We start from the raw sequence: 5,056 nt of genomic DNA on the forward strand, positions 1-5,056 counted from the left end.
ACTTCACTGAAAACTTCTGTAAAGTCAAAGATTAGCAGAGCACATACACAAAAACAACTATATGCTGTTACAGGAGACACATCTTAAATATAATCACACAAGAGTTCCCACTGTGGCACAGCAAACTAAGAATCTGGAACTGTCTCTGTGGCAGCTTGGGTTCCATCCCTGGCCCAGGAATTTCCATATGCCACAAGTGCAGCCAAAAAAATACATTTGTGTGTGTGTGTGTGTTTGTGTGTGTGTGTGTGTGTATAATGACACAGAAAGATGGAAAGTTACAAGATGGGAAAGGTATACTGTGCAAACAATAACAAAAAGAAAGCTGGAGTACCTATTTTGTATATCAAAGTGTCAGACCAAAAAGCATTGCTAAGAGTGAAAAGGGAGGAGTTCCCGTTGTGGCTCAGTGGTTAACAAACCTGACTAGCATCCATGAGGATGCAGGTTCGATCCTTGGCCTCGCTCAGTGGGTCAAGGACCCGGTGTTGCCATGAGCTGTGGTGTAGGTCACAGATGCAGCTTGGATCCTGCATTGCTGTGGCCCTGGCGTAGGCTGGCAGCTGCAGCTCCGATTGGACCACTAGCCTGGGAACCTCCATGTGCCACAGGTGCAGCCCTGAAAAAGACAAAAAGACTGAAAAACAAAAAGAGTAAAAAAGGATATTTCATAATGATAAGGGGTCAATTCACCAGGAAGATACAAGCATTCTAAATCTATGCAAAGGGTTAAGGATGTGGTGTTGCTACAGCTGTGGCTTAGGTCAGCTTGGATCTGATCCCTGGCCCAGAAATTCCATAATGCCACAGGGTGGCCCAAAAATGAGAAAAATAAAAATAAATAAATAAGTAAAATAAACCTGTATATACCTAATAATACAGCTTCAAAACATAGAAAGTAAAAACCAACAGAATTGAAAGGAGAAATGGAAAGAGCCACATAGACTTCAGTCACTGGTAAAAGAAACAGTCAGTAAGGACATTAAAGATTTGAACAGCATGTTTAGCAAACTTGACATGACATGACATGACCTGCAGAATATGCATTCTTTTTAGATATATGAAGCATTCGCTAAAAAAGAGCAAATCTTTGACTATAAAGCAAGTCTCAACAAATTTCAAAGAACTGAAATCATACATAGTATACTCTCTGACCACAGGGAATTAAATAGAAACCAACAATAAAAAGATAACTAGACAGTCATAAAATACATGGAAATTATTATTATCACTACTATGTCTCAGTTTACAAGAGAGAGAAAAATGACCTTGCATTTCTAGGGTGGCAAATTGTAAGAAAGCCAATATACAAGGGAAATAATGGAGAATAAGGGCTGGCTAGTAGAGTTATTATACAGATTCTTTGGGTGTTGTGTCTGGGTTGATAAGAGTCTAGAGTTATTGGAGTTCCCATCGTAGCACAGTGGTTAATGAATCTGACTAGGAACCATGACATTGCAGGATCAATCCCTGGCCTCACTCAATGGGTTAAGGATCTGGCACTGCCGTGAGCTGCAGTGTAGGTCGAAGACATGGCTCTGATCCCACGTTGCTGTGGCTCTGGCATAGGCCGGCAGCTACAGCTCTGATTCAACCCCTAGCCAGGGAACCTCCATATGCCGCGAGTGCAGCCCTAGAAAAGACAAAAAGACCAAAAAAAAAAAAAAAAGTCTAGAGTTATTAATAACTTCTGTCCTTTCTGGCAGGAAGAGAAGAGGGAATGCCTTTACAAATCTATATACAGCTTTTAGGCAGATAGGGGAAGTGCAGAGAGCTTTTCTTGTATCTGCTTCTCAACTGTCTTCAGCTCAAAATGATCCTTGTGGAGCTCCTGCTGTGGCGCAATAGGATCAGTGGCGTCTTGGGAGGCCTGGGACGAATATTCCATTATATCCCTGACCTGACAGTTGGCTAAGGATCCCACTTTGCTGCAAGCACAGCTCAGAATGGATCCCTGGCCTGGGAACTCCACATGCCACGCAACAGCCAAAAAAGAAAAGAAAAACGATCCTTGTGCCGCAGGAGGATATCTTGGGGAGGTGTACTCTGCTACCTTTCTCTGTATATAAGATTAACCAAAATCAATTCTATCCCTAGACATTAGGAACAAAAAGATTATTTTATTTATTTATTTATGTATTTGCTTTCGAAGGCCGCACCCATGGCAGATGGAGGTTCCCAGGCTAGGTTTGAATCAGAGCTACAGACACTGGCCTACACTGCAGCCGAAGCAACTCGAGATCCAAGCCTTGTCTGCAACCTACACCATCGCTCACAGCAACCCCAGATCCTTAACCCACTCACTGAGAGAAGCCAGGGATCGAACTGGCATTCTCATGAATCCTAGTCAGGTTCATTAACCACTGAGCCATGATGGGAACTCGACAAAAGATTTTTGGTGAAATTTTTTAAAATATGATTTGATGTAGTTCCTTGATGGCCTAGCAGTTAAGGATTCGGCATTGCCATAGCTATGACTCAAGTTTGATGCCTGGCCAGGGAACTTGTTGGTGCTACAGGTATGGACCAAAAATTAAATAAATTTTTAAAAAATGGCTCACCTTTAGAGAGTAGTGATTAGGAGGAGGTGTGAAGGCTTCTGTGCTGCAGGTAATATTCTTTTTTTAATTTGGGTGGTTTCATTAAAGCATTACTCTATAAAAATGTAATTGAGCTACAACAAGATTTAGCACTTTACGTATGTGACTATAAAACAGGTTTGTTTGTTGTTGTTGTTTGTCGTTTTAGGGCCATACCCACGGCCTATGGAGGTTCCCAGGCTAGGGTCGAAGTGGAGCCTACGCTACTGCAGACCCAGGCTAGGGGTTGAATTGGAGTTGTAGCTGCTGGCCTATGCCACAGCCACAGCAACGCCAGATCCGAGCCACATCTTTGACCTACGACGCAGCTCACAGCAATGCTGGATCTTTAAGCCGATGAGAAAGGCCAGGGATCGAGACTACATCCTCATGGGAGTTCCCATCCTGGCGCAGTGGTTAACGAATCTGACTAGGGACCATGAGGTTGTGGGTTCAATCCCTGGCCTTGCTTAGTGGGTTAACGATCTGGCATTGCTGTGAGCTGCAGTGTTGATCGCAGACGTGGTGGCTCGGATCTCACGTTGCTGTGGCTCTGGTGTAGGCCGTCGGCTATAGCTCTGATTCAACCCCTAGCCTGGGAACCTCCATATGCCGCGGGAGCGGCCCTAGAAAAGGCAGAAAGACAAAAAAAAAAAAAAAAAGAAACTACATCCTCATGGATGCTAGTCAGATTCGTTTCTGCTAAGCCACAATGGGAACTCCTAAAACAGTTTTTTAATTATTTTAGTTTTCACAAAATTAACTTCCTCAAAAAAAAGAAAAAGAAAAAAAAGAAAAAGAAAAAGCAAGGAATACTGAAGGAATAAAATGAAAGAATTACATCATACTAATAAAGTTAACAGGGTCCACCACTTGAGAGCCACTGCCAAGAAAACACGTGGCAAACATTCTTTTGAATCTCATAAGACCACTGAGGTGGGTATTATTTGTTCTTATTTTAGGGAAGATGCTGAAGGTTCAGAGAGGTGAAATCACTTGCCAAAGTCACACAGCAATGGCGCTGGGTTGTCTCATTCCACATCTCATGCTTTTCACCACTCACCACATCACCTACCAAACAGGTTCTTTCCCAGATTTTTAACAAACCACCATCTAATAGCCAAAATAATAACCATCAATTAACAAGGATTACCACCTTAAGTCCTTGAGGTAACCTGAGAAGCAATTGTTATCTCCATTTCTGGGAGGAAAACTGAGGTTACGGGAAGGAAGCGATGGAGCCAAAATTCAAACCCAAGAATGTCTGACTCTGGTCTTATCACTCTACACTGCCCAGCAGTTCAGAGGCAAGGATACTGTCCATCCATTCGTTCATTCATTCAACAAAAAATTTTGGGGTGTACACACTGGACCAGCTATGTTTTGGTTCCCAAACAACTTCTTACTGCTAAGAGCTCACAACGGGGGAGGCGGTGGGGAGTGGGGGCGGAGGGAGGTGACAGTGCACAAACTTAGAGTAGATCACATGGTGAGACGTGCCACGAGGACCACTAAAAAACAGTAAGTGGATAGAGATGAGGATCTGAAGTGTAGACAGTGTGTCAGCGGAAGGCCTCTCTTAGGAAGTGACCGCTGAACGCATGATGGTGAGATGGAGAAGAGGATGCAAAAGGATGCCTTTTCAGAGTTCCTGTCGTGGCTCAGCGGAAAGGAATATGACTAGCATCCATGAGGATGCAGGTTCCATCCCTGGCCTCGCTCAGTTAAAGATCCGGTGTTGCCGTGAGCTGTGGTAAGGTCGCAGACCCGGCTCAGATCTGGTGTGGCAGTGGCGTAGGCTCCGATTCGACGCCTAGCCTGGGAACCTCCCTATGCTTCGGGGTGCAGCCCTAAAAAGACAAAAGGCAAAAAATAAAAATTAAAGAAAAAGGATGCCTTTTCTCTGTCTGGGCTAGCAAAGAGGCCGAGTGGGCATAACATCTTTTATCCCAAATGCCCCTCCCAGGGAGTCAATCTGGGCTGTAATCCTCTTCCTCTCTCTAGCCAGAAAAGCTGAAGGTATTTTTTCTCCACTCTCTCCGAAAGGGAATGAATTAAACGGTTTGGGAAAAAATTCTTCGGGGATCTATGACCCCTTCGTGACTGGAGCCCCAAAACGGCTCCGGAGGGGTGAGGCAGGACGGCATTGTGACGGTGACCGGCAGCCCAGCATTGAACAGAGGGCAAAACTTGGTGGCTCATAACAGCTCTCCCTCACTGGGGTCCGTTTCACCGAAACTTGAGCCCACAGAGAAGACCCAGTACAGGGGACGTAGGTGACCCCGCCGCCTCCTCTCAGTTGGGAACCCCTTCTGCCTTAGACGCTCGGCCAATACGCATGCGCCCGCCCCGCCCCGCCCCGCCCCACCAGGCGGGGCTCGCCCGCGGGCATCTCTACGCATGCGCAGCCTTGCTGGTACCTGCATGAGCGCGCGCCTCGCCCCGGTGTGCGCCTGCGTCGGGGGAGGAGCCCGGGA

Source organism: Sus scrofa, chromosome 6 (assembly GCF_000003025.6).
Source record: "Sus scrofa isolate TJ Tabasco breed Duroc chromosome 6, Sscrofa11.1, whole genome shotgun sequence".
Classification (NCBI taxonomy): Eukaryota; Metazoa; Chordata; class Mammalia; order Artiodactyla; family Suidae; genus Sus; species Sus scrofa.